We start from the raw sequence: 16,944 nt of genomic DNA, 5'->3' as shown, positions 1-16,944 counted from the left end.
GCTAAATAGTATTCCATTGTGTATATATACCACATCTTCATTATCCATTCATCCCTTGATGGGGATCTAGGTTGCTTCCAAGTCTTGGTTGTTGTGAATGAACACAGGGGTACATATATCTTTATGTGAAGGAGATCTGGCCTAAGAACATGAATGTGCTTGCATACAGGACATTTCATGGAGCTGACTTGCGGCTGAGCTTGCTTGCAAACAGGATGTTCTGCCCAGTCCTCTTATGGCCCTTCCGGGGAGAACATTGCCTGCATACAGGAATGTTCTCAGATCCTGGAATTCAGCCTAGGGATAAAAAGCAAACGCAGCAGTGTAAGCACGTGAGCGCGCTTGCGTAGAAGCCTGTATGCTGAGTCACTGCCTTTGGCTAGTTGCCGGCTTTGTCTAGGGGGATATAAAAATAAACAGCCCGTGGAAGGCGGGGCTTTTTTTCTCCACTATCGACACCGGTGTCTGTCTCCTTTTGGGCCCCAACTTTCTTCATTTCCTCAGCAACATCTGGCGCCCAACGTGGGGCTCGACCAGACTGAAAGGGTAAGCACCCCGGGCATTGCGAAAGGAGGACTTTCAGGATGTGACGAAACCGAAAGGGACTTCACTCCGAGCGGTATAAAGGGGGACTTTCGGGAGTCTTGGTTGCAATGGGGAATTCTAATTCTCTTCGCTCACAGTATTTAGACCTTATTAAAGGGCTTTCAGAGTCCGTAGGGGTTAAGGCGTCCTCTCGACGCCTGAATGAACTTTTTTGCTATATTGAATGCCATTGTTATTGGTTTAGACACCAAACTAAAGTGCAGCTAAACTTGGGGGAATAAAAGCAAGTTCAAAAGGAATTGCAAAAACAACATCAGCGAAAAAATGTGATCTCTCTTAAACTGTGGACTCTCTGTAGTGCTATTACGCAAGCTTTAAAATTGTTTGATACCGACAGCGACACCAAGTCTCGCCGTAGTGAGCCTCACAGTGAAATTCATTATGAAGATGTCCCCATTGAGGAGGGGGAGGCTAAAGATTTACCTCCTCCTCCCCCTCCAGAGCCTCCGGATCATGATTCGAGTAATAGCGAAAGCGAGTGATGGGGAGGACGATAATCCTCGTTTAGAGGATAGGATTATTGATAAGATGACAGAGACATTTGCTAAGCTCTTTTCAAAGCAACAAGGGGCAAAGAGTCAGCCATGTACTCCTCCCGCTCCTCCTTATGCCTCTTTGTATCCAATGGCAAAGGAGGAGCCTAATGTAGGGCTTGAGAATCGCCCTTTCTTTTTTCCCCCTCTGCTTGGCCTACCCTATAATGGAGATGATGACGATGACCTTCCTGCGCCACCGGGTGGGTTTATAGACACCCCCGCTTATGTTCCCGATTACTCGGCAAAGGCTTGCAGGGGGAGGAATGCAGGTGAATTATAGTCCTTTGGAATATAAATTTTTTAAAGATCTTAAATTGGCTGTGTCTCAATATGGCCCTCAATCTCCTTTTGTTTTGGCTATGATGGAAAATGTGGGCACGGCTAAGCTCCTGCTTCCTGTTGATTGGTCCAGTATCGGACAGGCAGTACTTGAGGGCTCCCAGTGGTTACAATTGCGGAGCTGGTGGGAGGAGGCGGCTGGAAAGCAAGCTCGCGAAAATCAAACCCAGAATCCGCCAGGGCCTACCAAGGATAAGCTGACTGGTAGTGGCTTATACAATGCTCTTCAGCAGCAAGCCCAATATACTGACCAAGACCTTCAGCAGGTCCGTCAAGTATTCTTGCGGGCCTGGCGACGGGTGGTTCCCACCGGTCAGTCCCAGCCCTCCTTTGTTAAAACTTTACAGGGTGCCACAGAGCCGTATACTGATTTTCTAGCTCGGTTAAGGATTGCCGTCGAAACAGTCATCAGAAAAGGGGTTCTCCTTCCAAACAACAATCCAGGGCTTCTTTTAAATCTCAGCCCCCCGGGAATTGTCGACGGTGCGGTAAAGGAAAGCACTGAACCAATGAATGTCGATCTAAAACTGACAAGAATGGAAACCCCCTTTTTAATAACATGCCACTTCCTAATCCGTCGGGAAACTCGATGTGGGGCCCTCGTCCCTGGGGCCCTACAACAACAATACCGGGGACCAATTCGCGGGCGGGCCCGTTTTTCCGTCCAGCTCCCTAGGAGCCAGTTTTCAGGGTCCCCCCTTACTAGTGTCCAATCTAAAAGCCGCTACTCATGGCAGCGCTGCGGCTAATTTGCCCATCGCCGAGACTATCACTCTCTCCCCAGGAGACGGTCCATACAAACTAAGAACTAATGTCTTTGGCCCACTGCCTCAGGGGACCTTTGCCCTCCTCTTAGGACGAAGCGGTGCAGCCCTTCGAGGAATAACTGTTTTTCCGAGGGTAATTGACCCTGATTATCGGGGAGAAATTTGTATTGTGGCCCAAGTTTCTAAGGTCATCTCGTTACTAGCTGGGGAACATATAGCCCAGCTTTTGTTACTTCCATATGTTCCTTTTCCTGCAATAAATAGAGAAAGAATTGGAGGTTTTGGCAGTACAGGTAAAGACATATACTGGGAAATGTTCATCAATGATTCTTGCCCATCTCTGACCTTAATAATCAATCAACAGCCTTTTGAAGGCCTCATAGATACCGGGGCTGATGTCTCTGTCATCTCCCTACTCCAATGGCCAGCTACTTGGGAGAAACAGAAATACTCTTTGATGTTGTCTGGTATTGGTGCCACTTCTGACGTGTGGCAAAGTGCCCAACCTCTATTGTGCTGTTCATCTGGAGGAAAAGAGATGTTCATAACATTTTACATAGTCAACATACCCATTAATATATGGGGTACAGATGTTTTAACTAAACTAGGAGTATCTTTGTCTTTCTCTCCGGGAAACTAATAGCCACTGCTCAGCCTCCTCGAGCGCTCTCTCTTAAATGGCTCACCAATACGCCAAAATGGATTGAGCAGTGGCCTCTACCCATAGTAAAGCTCGAGGCCTTAGAGTCATTAGTTAAAGAGCATCTTACTGCTGGCCACATCGAGGCTTCGACCTCCCCATGGAACTCTTCCGGTGTTTGTCATTAAGAAAAAATCAGGAAAATGGAGACTCTTAATAGATCTGAGGGAGGTTAACAAATGTATTGAACCCATGGGAGGGTGACAACTCGGATTACCCTCTCCTGCCTTGATCCCCTGTGGATGGTCTATTACTGTGATCGATTTAAAAGATTGTTTTTTCTCAATCCCCTCGCAGTGGCAAGACCAAGCTAAATTCGCTTTTACTGTACCTACTTACAATCATTGTCAGCCTGTCAAGCGATATCAATGGACTGTTCTTCCTCAAGGTATGATTAATAGCCCGACCTTGTGTCAAGAGTTTGTAGCACGAGCCTTATCTCTGGTGAGACAACTGTTTCCTCAATTTATTTTATATCATTACATGGATGATTTACTTCTTGCCGCTCCTAACAAGGAGCAAAAGGCTCCGTTTTATCAAAAGGTTTTGGAGGCCTTAAAGGCTTTCGGATTGCAAGTTGCTCCTCAAAAAATACAGGAAGAATTTCCCTACTCTTATTTAGGATCAATCCTTGAGCCAACCTGCATCAAACCTCAAAAGATCCAAATCCAAAGAGATCATCTGAATACCCTTAATAATTTCCAAATATTACTCGGAGATATTAATTGGCTTAGACCTTCCATTGGTATCCCCACTTGTAAACTGCGTCATTTATTTGGCACTCTAGAGGGAGACAGGGCGCTAAATAGCCCTAGGCGATTGTCTCCTCAAGCTGAGGAAGAGCTCTCCTATGTAGAGCAGCGCATTTCACATGGATTTCTTTCTTATATAGATTCTAAGAAACCCATTCAACTAGTCCTCTTTCATACATCTCATTCGCCTACTGGAGTGATAGCTCAAAATACAGCCATCTTGGAATGGCTTTTCTTTTCTAACCAAACTAATAAGAAGCTACGAACATATATTGACAAAATAGCTCTTCTTATTGCTAAAGGAAGAACAAGAATCCTCCAGCTAACTGGCCTGGAGCCCCAAGAAATTATTACCCAATTAACTAACGCTCAGGTCTCCGGAAGTCCATTTCTGGAGGACTATATAGAGAATCAAACAAACAATCAAGATTGGTACCAAATTGCCCAAGGAGGCGGATAGTAGCGTATTTACATGCCCTAAAGGGTTTAAGTGATTTAACCCCTCCTGCAACCCCCTTAGAATATCATCCCCTGTCAATTTAGGTAATTCTTTACTGAAGGTATCTGCAATAGATTGTTCCAACTGCATTATTTCTGCAGTTAGATTTTGATGACCCCGCAAGGAACGTTTAATTTTTTTCCATCCCTCAGACATGTTGAACCGTAATGGGTAACACACATTTGGGTTGAATTTTAATTTTAATCACATTTCAATATGCTGCGGGTAGCAAGAACCGTCAATTGATCACCCAGCCAAGATACAGTATGTTGTAAATTAATTACATCAGTAGCTAATTGAGCATCTAAGTCCTTTTGTTGTTGCCATAAGGCATGGGAGTCCTTATGCCATTCCCTGATGAAGTCTGCAGTTTGGATCTCTTGTTGCAGCGCCAGGCTGGCCACAGCGGCTGTCGCAGTAACAGACGCAACCGCAAGGACAGTTGTTGTGATGATGAGTCCTACTAGCTGACGGGACCGATGTAGGACAACTTGAAGGGCATCATACATGTATGAAGCGGCAATTGAGTCAGACCAGGGGCGTGTCAGATTAACAGACATCCAGAGTTCGGAACAAGCTTTTACAATTATTACAGATTTGTTGGAATCTTCAATTGCTTTCCACCAAGTCTTATTTACACATTGAGTAAAGACACAATCAGCAGTACAATTTATATATCCCTTTGTAACATTTAACATAATTTTCCCTGATAATAAGGAATAGGGAAATTTGACACAAGCAGTTGCAGTGTAGGTGTTATTCCTATGCAGATGAACCTGAAAAGGTCCAGAATCTTGAGATATATTTAAGGTAAAATTCCTAGTCCACACAGTCAAATGTCCAGAAACTGCCCACAATTTCCATATATCCCCCTGAATTTGAGGATAAGGAGGATGTTGTAGAAGTGGGGGAACAAGAGCAAAATGTTGCATAGTCACAGTCTCATTTCCGTAACCATTCAAAGTTCCATTGTGGCGATGCCACTTTAAGGTATGTTTAGACCATTTCTCCAAAAATTGAGAATGATCTGGACTCCAGTCAACTACCATATTCGGAATTGAAGAGGAAGCACCAGTTACATTATATACAAGTTCAGGTTTATGATCCTGACACTTTTCCCACTCTAAGTGGGTTAGATCCTTTTCTGTAGAGATAAAAGCAAATCCTTGTCCTAAATATCGCAATTTAACCGGGATCCATCCTTGTGTTGGATCCTTGTACCAAGCTTGTCACCCCTGAGAGGGGGTCATATCACAGGATTCACTAGATTCCAGATGTGTCACTGCCGGAGGCTGACTATTAGTAGGCCAAATGTTCAAAAAGTTCAAAGTTCAAAGAGTCTGATGCAAAAGGTTTCGGGGGTTATCACTGTACTCTCTACTCATATTCCCCTTTCTTATGGAGATATTCACGAAGAGTTCTGTTAGTGTGTTCAACAATTGCTTGACCTTGGCTGTTATAAGGGATGCCAAAAATATGTTGAACATGTGTATTCTCCAGTTTTTGGATGGAATGTTCTCTACAATTCTATGTCCATCTGGTCTAATGTCTCATTTAAGGCCAATGTTTCCTTATTGATCTTCTATTTATTTTATTTTATTTTATTTTATTTTTTTTAAAGATTTTATTTTTTCCTTTTTCTCCCCAAAGCCCCCCGGTACATAGTTGTGTATTCTTCGTTGTGGGTTCTTCTAGTTGTGGCATGTGGGACGCTGCCTCAGCGTGGTCTGATGAGCAGTGCCATGCCCGCGCCCAGGATTCGAACTAACGAAACACTGGGCCGCCTGCTGCAGAGTGCACGAACTTAACCACTCGGCCATGGGGCCAGCCCCCAATTGATCTTCTGTTTTGATGAGCTACCCATTGGTGTAAGTGGAGTGTTAAATTCTCCTACTATTATTGTGTTGCTGTCTATTTCTCCTTTTATGTCCATTTACAATTGCTTCATATATTTAGGTCCTCCTATGTTTGTTGCATAGGTATTTACAAGTGTTATATCCTCTTATTCGATTATTCTCTTTAGCATTTTGCAGTGCCCTTGTTTGTCTCTTGTTACAGTTTTTGTTTTAAAGTCTATTTTGTCTAAGTATTGCTACCACAGCTTTCTTTTCATTGCCATTTGCATGGAGTATCTTTTTCCATCCCTTCACTTTCAGTTTGTGAGTGTCTTTAGGTCTGAAGTGTGTCTCTTGTATGCAGCACATATATAGCTCTTCTTTTTTAATCCAATTTGCTACACTATGTCTTTTGATAGCAGCATTTAGTCGTTTGATATTTAAAATAGATATTGACAAGAATGTACTTATTTCCATTGTGTTACTTTTATTCTGGGTGTTTTAGTAGTTCCTTGGTTCCTTTTTTGTTCTCTTGCTCTCTTCCCTTGTGGTTTCATGGCTTTCTTTGGTATTATATTTGGGTTCCTTTCTCTTAATTTTTTGTGTATTTATTATAGGTTTCTGGTTTATGATTACCATGAGGTTCATAGATAACAACCTATAAATATAGGAATCTATATTAAGTTGATGAGCTCTTTAGTTTGACCTCTTACTAAAAGCTCTACTCTTTTACTTCCTTCTTCCCACATTTTATGTTTTTGATATCATATCTAATCTCTTTTTTTGTGTGTTTTGTGTGTGTGTATTCATTACCCTCTTATCATGGAAATATATAATTTTAGTACTTTTGCCTTTTGACTTTCCATTCTGAATGATAACTTTGCTGGGTACAGGGTTCTCAGCTGTATGTTTTTTCCTTTCAGCACTTTAAATATATCATGCCATTCCCTTCTAGCCTGTAAGGATTTTACTGAGAAGCCAGCTGATAGCCTTATGGAGTTTCCTTTGTATGTAACTTGTTGCCTTTCTCTTACTCCTTTTAGGATTCTCTATCTTTAACTCAACATTTTAATTATAATGTGCCTTGGTGTGGGCCTCTCTGGGTTCATCTTGTTTGGTACTCTCTGTGTTTTCTGTACCTAGATGTCTGATTCCTTCCTTAGGTTAGGAAAGTTTCCAGCTATTATTTCTTCAAATAGATTCTCTGCCCCTTTGTCACCCTCTTCTCCTTCTGGAACACCTATAATATGGACATTAGTGTGCTTGATATTGTCCCAGAGGTCTCAGATTGTTCTCGCTCTTTTTAATTCTTTTTTCCTTTTTCTGTTCAGCTTGGGTGATTTCATCTAGTCTTTCATCCATTTAGCTGATCCATTCTTCTGTTTAATCTAGTCTGCTATTGAGTCCTCTAGTGAATTTTTCATTTCCAGTATTGTGTTCTCTTTTATGATTGGTTATTTCTTATATTTTCCAATTCTTTGTTGAAGTTCTCACTGAGTTCATCCATTCTTCTCCCATGATCAGTAAGCATCTTCGTGACTATTAGTTTGTACTCTTTTGTCAGGTAGATTGTTTATCTCTGTTTTGTTTAGTTCTTTTTCTGGGGTTTTGTCCTGTTCCAATTCTTGGAATGTATTCCTTTCTCTCCTCATTTTGCCTCTTTCTCTGTGCTTATATTTAGGTAGGTCATCTACATCTGCTGATCTTAGAGAGGTAGGCTTATGTAAGAGATGCCTTATGAGGCCCAGCAGTGTGCTTCCCTCTCAGCACCAGTTCCAAATGTTCCAGGCTGTCCCCTTTGTGTCTCCCTGGCTGACTGATTGTAATGCTCAGGTTCCTGTAAGCTATGCACACTTCAGTCACTTTGTCAGGTGTGGGGAGCCCCAGCACAGCTTGCTGAAAGGTCTAATAGCACATACCTGTTGCAGTTTTTCTGTTAAGTGAATAAGCCCACAGAATGGCTGGTTGCTAGGCTGAGGGCCTCCTTTCTACAAGGCTTTTGTCAGGAGTGCAGCTGAGTGGGGCTTGCTGCAGGCATGGGAGCACCTATTTGTTTCAGGATTTGGTAGGTGTGTCTGATCCCCTCTGTGACTGTTTGAGAAGCACAAGCCTGCTGCAGCTGACAAGTACCCCTGCTTGCAGGGGCACACACCTTGTCAACATAGTCCTGGCCCTTGTGTGTGCCCTGACTCACTGATGTGGACCAAGGCCCCCCACTGCAGAGGTCCCACATACTCCACCAATGAAGGCCTGCTCCTCATCCATGCCCTGCCCTACAGAGGTGTCCCCACTTTCCTGGCTGCAGAGGTTCCAGATACCCAGGCTATAAAGCCCCATAAGTTGCCTGAGGGCTTGTTGTTGAGTGGGGCAAGTCCCTAGGGTGGGCTCCCTGCCCTGACTGAGTTGGATTAAATTGGTGCCCTAGTTGGTGGGGCAGACTCCTGCACTAACAGAACAGGAGAAGAAGCCCAATGGCATCTGCCAGTGTGACTGTCAGTAAGCCTGTACTAGGTCACAATAATGGCTGCCACCAATGTCTCAGTTCCTGGGGAGTTCTCACCTCTCACTAAGATGCATCCAATGCCTCTCAAGTGAGTTTCTTTCTGCCAAAAGACTGTGCACTTTTCTTTCTGGTGATTTTAGGTTACTTTCCAAAACTGGTGAATTTGTTCATGGCCCCTTTAAGAGCAGACTTTTTTTGCCCTTATGTCTGATAGCTTTTCTTGGGGTATTCCCCATTGTTGTTAATAGCCAGAAAAGCCAGATGTTATAACACTTGTCTTGGTTGTGCTGACTCCAAAAGCTGCTTATTGTGGTAACACTCCCATGCTCAGATCCCTCACTCCTCCAGAGAAAGTTTCATACCTTAAAATTGCTCCCAGCTGGACATGAAGCGCTGTGGCTTGAAAGTGGTGTTTTCCTCTCCAGAAAGGAATTTCTGCCTCTTTCACCTCAGTCAGCACTGTCCCTTGTTGTGGGGGTTATTTTTATCCAGTTTTCAGTTCTGTCTCAGCGGTAATTGTCCCAAGAGTAAATTTATTGTGTCCATGGGAGGATTGAGTTCAGAGTCCATCTGTGCTGCCATCTTGACGCCATCCTCTGCAGGAACAGTTTTGCCCTAGCATCAGAACAAAACAATAAGTGTCTGTGGATGACAAAAGACTTAAAAATAGCCATGGTTAAAGGTCTGATGAAAGTTCAGTACAATGCAATTGACAAGGAAATTTTGTTATTTTTGTGACATACATTTTAGAACAGAAACTAAAATGACAATTGATAGCATTATATCAGGAGATATCAGATTTTAGGAATTTATATAATTTCTAGAACACTTACATTAATAACATTTATCCATACAAGAAGGTTTATCATCATTTATTTGGCAATGCTTTCCATGTAATTTAATATAACAATAAGCCTAATTAGTGTAATGTTTCTGTTTTTATAAGGAGGGAGGACAAATCTATTGAGATGTTTAAGGGGCCCTATGAAAAAAACCCCAAAATTAGCTAGAGGTCAAAAGGGCTTCATTTAGAATTTCATTTTGGGAAGTTTGTCAAAAAAATCAAAAGGTTTTAAAAGATATGATTAAATAAAATCACAGGCCATTGTAAAGCAATACTTACCCATCCATTTAACCAAAGTGACAAATAAAAGACTTCAAAGGCAAATGTAGAAAATTACATAGTTCTAAAATGTTTTAGTTCTTTAATATTGAAGAGACTTTTCTAAGTAACCAAAGACCTGATAAAAGCACCCTGGAGGACAAGAAACATTCTCATAAAACACAGAATCTTTTTTTCTCAGGCAGGTTACATTCAAAGTAAAGAAAAGCCTTTTTTTACAATTTCTTATTAAGAGTTGGTTAAAAATCTAAGAAAGTTTTGTCCTTTTAATGTACGGAAAACCAAATTCTAATTTTGTATCAGTGTACTTTTCATATTAAAAATTTTTTATTGTTTAAATTTTTAAAAAGTTAGATAAACCCACTCCAATCTTAGTCAGCTTGACCACACATAAAATTCTTTTCTCAAAATTCCTTTTCCATAACTTTTTTCTAAATTTTTTATACCCTACTAGGTTTTGTCCTATCTTTTCCTTTCTTATGTTGAAATAATCATTTTATTCTTGGGCAAAATTATTTTCTCTTTTTCTTCAACAAAAATGCATAAAAATCCATTTTTATATCTTTCTTATTGAAAATATACATCCTATTTTTATATATATTTTCTCTTTTTTTGCTAACAATTTCAACTTTATTAGTTCAAATGTTATTTTCTCAATTTCAACAACTTATAAAGCTTATGTAGAAAAGAAATTATGCAAGGCACTTGTTATAGAATAATTACAGACTTACTCTTAAATGATAGTATAATCGCCTATGCCTTACATTAAATGAATATAAACTTCTTTTGCATAATACTGTTAAAATATTTGGAAATTACAGGATGAGAGTCTCTCTATGTCTGTAGATCATCCTGATGTTACTCTTCTGGACTCAGAATGATAGAACAACTAGGGACGACAGGATTTCCACATCATTACTGAACAGTGTTACTCTAAGTTGAGTAGGTAAAATAAATATTTGAAAGATGGGACAACAACTTTTAAATTTATGGCAGAGTTATAAATATCTGGGAAGCCACCACAAGAATTCTTAACCTTGGAAGTAGTGATTAGAAATGGGGGAAGTTCTGGTAAAGATTTTTGCCTGGCTGCAAATCTGAAAAGACAAAGCAACAAAATATGAGCCTATCAAAGAGTAATTACAGCCTGGCCTTGAGAAATTAACTGTGTGAGTACAGGACAAAAAGGGTGGTTGTTCTTGCATAGGCCTTTCCAGTTGGCCACACAGACTCTTTTGTAGCTCAATTTACTGTGGTATAAGGGCAGTGGTTTTCAAATATGTTAGATCATTTTACACTAGGAAATGCGGTGTATATTATAGCCCAGAACACACCTATACATATAACCATATAAGTAACTGAAATAAAAGTTTAATAAACTCACATGTATTTCCTCTTTTCACTAAATGTCATGCATACACTCTATTTTGCACTTTATGAAACTATTCTTTATTTATATACAGACAATAAATAAATCTATCAGTAAATTATATATAAAATTGGAGATATATATTATCCGTTTATATAGATGCATATAGATAATATGTATGATTTCTATTTAAATAAATGTTAATCATAATTCACCAATGGTCTGTGACCATAGTTTGAAAAACAAGAAGTAATAGTAAATCCTTCCATAGAAGGAGAAAACTCACATGGGAGCTCATTGCTTCTTACCTTCCAAAGGGGCATCTGCTGCTTTGCTGGAATTCTCTCAGTCCCAATGCACACAGTTTGCACAGTGTTAATTTATGCTTTTTACTCTAAGTGTTTTGATGTTTTCTCTTTGGTTCATTTTCTATTCTCAGCTCTTCTATCAAGTGTTTTTAAAAAAAAGTTGTAATCTCTGCTTTCCAGTGAAAACTAGGAAGCAGGAAATTGTGAACTGCCTATTGCATATTAACATCCTTTAGTAGATTAGCAATTTATAAATATAATTCATAATTTTTAGAAGTTGTTTCTTAAATGTTTGTAACTTTTTTAATGTGACACAAAACATGTTTATTAATAGACTCAAATATCTTTTGTCTCTCTATAAAAACTAAAAAGCCAAAAGTAGCCAGTAGATAAATTTATGTTTAGTATTTAATGTTTATCTTATTTGGAAATGATTTAGATATTCAATGAATATTAATCATTTAGGTTAACTTAGTATAGACTTTTACTTACAGTTATTTAAAACACTTGTTTTTAACAATTATGTTTGGAATAGACATTAAACAGCTAATCATCATCTTGTTTATTTCTTGGTGACAAATTCTGTAACAGAAAAAGCATGAGCTTATTTGACTAGTAAACATAGGTAGAAAAAGTTGTATGCTTGCATTGCGTTCAGTACTGATAACTCTGATGACATTGCCTATTTTATGAAACCAACAAACTTAAATTAGCTTTTATTTCTCAAAGATTATCCCAGATCATGTGAACTTGAAAAACATTTGGATTAGTTTGTACATTTCTGAGAGTTTTAGGAATACTTAATTCATATAAATGTTTAATTTTCTTTAAGCCAATTAAATAGAGTTCTTTACAAATTAATTTTGGCAATACCATCTGGAGGTAGAAAAATATCACATACGTATATAAACATACATACATGTACATACAGAGAGACACAGAGATTTAAAAAGAGATAGTTTTAGCCATGCCTCAGGTATGACACGAAAAGAATAGTTGGATCCAAATTGTGTTTCTGGCAGATGGACTAAGTTAGGGTTACCTGATCAGACAGCCAAAGTTTTTTGTTTGTTTGTGTTTTACTCAAGGTTTTTATTTGCATGTTGTAAGGATCCTTTTAGAGCTACTTTTGGAGTCATTTTGTCTTTTAGAAGCTTCTGAATACCAATAAATGAACGCATTCTGTTGTTTTTGAGAGGTTTAGAATCCTCTTTTTTAAAGATGTCTCTTAAAGTGAACTCATCTGATACGAGACGGCAGAGTACCCTCAAAAGACCTAATTTTAAAAGGGAGAATTTTAACAGGCTCAATTGGTAAAGTTTCAGCACTAGAAAAGAGGTGGTGCACAAGGGAGAGAGGAAGATAGTATTGGGGGTGAGGCCTGAGCACAAGATGGCTGTTGAGTATCCAGAGACAAAGACAATGGGGGAAGGCAAGAAGAGGCCTCAGAAACCATTTTGAATTTTTAAAAACTTATTTGTTCACTTCAGTTAATTTATGAATGATATTTTGCAAAGAGACAATTTTAGGGTTTTGAATAACTTTGGAAGCTTCCAGGTACCAATCAAAATAGGCATCCCATACGTCTATTCAGCTTTAGAGCTGTGTTTTTTCAATTTGGTTCTGTGAAAAACAATTTTGGGGACATCAAAAGTTCCTCATAGTGGCCATTGAAAGTCTACATTTCATTTGTTCTATTTGGTTAAAAATGTACATAAAGAGGGACCATAGTTTTTAAATATACAACTAGCTGAAGTCCCAGAGAAAGGACTGTCACAAGGGTCCTCCTTGCTATTCTAAGAGAATTTAGCATATTGTAATCCCATTATACAAAATCAGAGGTTTGGAATAAAACAAATAAGTATTCATAAAATGGATAAAGCCTTTAAACAGAAAGAACCGTCTTTAAACAGAAAAGATGAAGATTTTTAACACATCCCAAAGAAAATCAGAGAGTTCAACCAAAGGGAGCAAATGCAACGTAAGAGGAGACTTACTAAACTGAGAGGAAAAAGATGACTCACTGAAGTAGAGAGCACAAAAGTCCCAAGTGGGTACTGCACAAGATTCTGGGGGTCCTTAGTTCCTCAGAGGTTTGTCTCCTTCAGATCTCACTTCTGATCACCATGTAATATCATCCTCAAAATATAATAGCCAGTTATTTTACTAGCAAAATGAGTGTATTCAAGAATAGTGGAGAATAGAAATGGGATTAGCAAGTTATGGTAAAACATAGGCATCTCTGGAGAACAAAGGATAGGGGCTTGCTTTTATAGAAGAAAGGAGGAAGTTGGGAAGGGCAACTTTAAATGAAAATTTATTGGAGGAAAGCAAGAGTTTGGGGTGATGGTTTCTCATTGGTTGGGCTGTTGCTGGGCAAGGAGAAAATTTTCCTTCCTCCTTCCTCTGGGGTCCCCAAAGGGCCATGAGTAATAATGTGTGAGAGCTCCCCGTTCAGGTCTTGCTAACTATTTTAAATGAGGTTTCCTTTAGTTATTTTCATGTAGGAGATATGTATACATCTAAAGGGATGGAGAAAGCATTTATAATTGTAAACCCTTTGCAGTAAATGCTCTAAGAAAGGGGAAATTGGGGCCTATCATGACGCATTGACTAGAGCAAACAATAAGATCTCCTGCTAGCATTTGGCTTCTTAGGTAGGCATTTTAAGGGAGGACTGAAGTCATCACAGGGACAGAGCCTTATGCTGCTAGAAGCCATGCTGTAGTTTGGTTTTCTCTCAGTGCAGAGGTTTGGATTGAGTCATTATGTGCTGAGAGCTCAGCAGTTCTCATTGTATCTACTTTCATGTGTTTATAGCTTATGTTTAATAGCTGAAAAATATCTACATCCTGTAGATATTGTTAACATAAGTGGTAGGATTTTGAAATGTCTGATTAAAAGTGACTGGTTTTGAAGCTGCACTTAACCTCAGTCTGTAGAACACATGTAGAAATTTAATTTCAAGATTAGTTTTATGTTTAACTTTTAGTTTCAACCAAGTAGAGGTGAAAAGTCAACATATATTTGTTAATCACCTATTTACTAAACTGATTGTAGAGTGTTAGACATTCATCGAGTGCCTACTATATGTCAGAAGTTATTAATCATTTCACTACATCAGTTTATTTAATTCTTACAGCACAGTTAGACAACTATTATGCTTTCGCTTTACAAGCAAATAAACTGACACTGAGGAAAATAATTTATTCAACAGTATTCAGAGGGTAAGAAGCAGAGATTGGAATTTGGAATAGTTCTTTTTTGCTCCAGAGCAGGTAGCAAAAATATTATAAAAGGAATAAAAAAGGTGGTCTCTTTCTTCAAATTATATTTAATCTAATTGAAGTAATTCAGATTAAATTGACATATATTGAGTTACTTCCACATCACCAAATCCGGTTGTCAGCTCTCCGTTGTCATTGTACTCTTTCGGTAGCATTTGGCCCAGTTCATTGCTTCCTCTTTCATAAAAAAGTGGAAAAAATAAATTTTGGAATAGCACATATATATAAATCTGTCAATACCGTTAATTTCCCAGAGGTAACTCAGCTTTTTCCCAGAGTCCTGGCTTTTATGATACTGTTTATCCTCATTTCTCTTTATAGTTTTTCCAACTATATTTGCGTTCTTATATAGCAGTTTTGGGTTTTCCTGTTATTTAACTTTAAATAAATGGAATCAGATTGCATGCATTCTTTTGTGTCTTGATTTTTCACTTGATACTATTTTTGTAAGATTTATCCATGTTGTTTGCAAAGCCATAGTGCATTCATTTTCACTGTTATATAATACTTCTGACTCATTATATACCAAAATTTAGAGTGTCACTATGATAAACATTTATTTTACTTACAGTTTCTGATAGTTATGAATAATATTTATAAACCAACTTTGCACATGTAGCCTCAAATAAATGTGCATGAGCTTTTTGAGGTATGTAACTTGGAGTGATACTGATTGGTAATAGGATATGCATATTTCAACTTTACTGGGAAATGCAATTGGTTTCCAGAGTGGTCATAGAAATGTCCATTTTTCCCAGCAGTCTATAAGGAGTTATGTTGTTCTGCAGCCTCAACAAAACTTCACAGTGTTACTTTTATTTATTTTTGTGTTTCTTCTTTTTTTATTTATCTAGCTAGCTAACTAATCTGATGGGTGTGTAGAGCTATCGAATTTTTGTTTTAATTTTCATTTCTCTGAGTACTAGTGGGTTTAAGAATCATTTTATATTTTTGTTTTATTCATCATTTGGGTTTCTTCTTTTGTGAATTATATGAAATCTTTTGTCCATTTTCTTATTAGGTTCTCTCTCTCTGGTATATTTGAAAAATTATTTATATATTTTTGATACTAGTCTTTTTTTTGGTTCTAACTTTTTCAAATATATTCTCTCAGTCGGTGGCTTTTCTTTAGTCTCTTTTTTGATGTCTTTTCATGAACAGAAGTTCTTCATTTTACTGAAGTCAGAGTGAACAATATTTTTTTTTATGGTTAATGTGTTGCATGTTTTGTTTGGGAAATCTCCCCTACTCTTTCTTCATTTTGACATTCTCCTGTAGTCTCTCATAAAGCTTTACTGCTTTGACTTTCACTATTGCTTTTTATTTGAATTGGAATCAATATTTATGTATGGTGTGATATTGAGATACAATTTCATTTTCTTCCATATGTTTAACCAAATTTCTCAGCACAATTCATTGAAGAGACTAATCTTTTCCCCACTACTTTATAGTGATATATAAATCTGCTCATAAATCAAGTTCTATATATGGGTAGATCTATAGTCTCTTCACCTATTTTTGTGCCCTTTAAAAAATAGTGAATCTACCATTCTTTGGCTTTTTTTTAAAGATTGGCTCCTGAGCTAGCATTCGTTACCAATATTTTTTTTTTCTTTTTCTTCTCCCCAAAGCCTCCCCAGTATATAGTTGTATATTCTGGTTATCGATCCTTCTAGTTGTGCTATGTGGGACACCACCTCAGTATGGCTTGATGAGCGGTGCCATGTCCACATCCAGGATCCGAACTGGCAAAACCCTAGGCCACTGAAGCACAGCACATGAACCCAACCACTTGGCCACGGGGCCAGCCCCATTAGTCTATTATTCTTGATTTCAGTCTTAGATGTACATGATTTAGGTAAAGTTCTCTAACTCTTGTGTAAGTATTCTGTATCTTTACTACTTGTTCTATAAATTGTTGAGAAAAGTGCATTAAAATATCCTGTATTTTGAAAAATTTCTCTATTAGTTCTGCCATTTTTCTCTTTATTTTGAGACTATATTAATGAATTCAAATTTTGAATTAATATGTTCCTGGTGAATTGAACATTTCAATGTTATTAAGAAACTCTCCTTAATCCTAGCAATGACTTTTGTCCTAAAGAATATTTTGTATGATCTTAGTATAGCTACACCAACTTTCATGTCACTAGATATTCGTGGGATATCTTTTCTATTATTTATCCTTTCAATCTTTCTGTACTCTTATGCTGTAATTTGTTAACCATGCCATACAATCGTTATCATTTAATTTGAGAATTTGTCCATTTTCATTTAATGCAATTGATAAAATATTTGAAAGTAAGAAATACAAATTATT

General features: G+C 38.2%; 1 long non-coding RNA gene across 2 annotated transcripts in view; it reads left to right on the top strand.

Annotated features, from left to right (window-relative positions):
• Positions 1 to 452: 452 nt before the first annotated feature.
• Positions 453 to 16,944, top strand: part of LOC124245771 (uncharacterized) — a 49,128-nt gene continuing 32,636 nt past the window's right edge. The window contains exons 1-2 of one of the 2 annotated variants that reach the window (XR_006890323.1): positions 453 to 546; positions 3,246 to 3,336. This is a non-coding gene — a long non-coding RNA (uncharacterized LOC124245771). The remainder of the gene's footprint in view (positions 547 to 3,245; positions 3,337 to 16,944) is intronic. The other variant, XR_006890322.1, reaches the window with a different exon arrangement.

The sequence above is a fragment of the Equus quagga genome, chromosome 10 (assembly GCF_021613505.1).
Source record: "Equus quagga isolate Etosha38 chromosome 10, UCLA_HA_Equagga_1.0, whole genome shotgun sequence".
NCBI classification, from domain to species: Eukaryota; Metazoa; Chordata; class Mammalia; order Perissodactyla; family Equidae; genus Equus; species Equus quagga.
The sequence above is the reverse complement of the archived record's forward strand: the minus strand, read 5'-3'. Positions and strand labels throughout refer to the sequence as shown.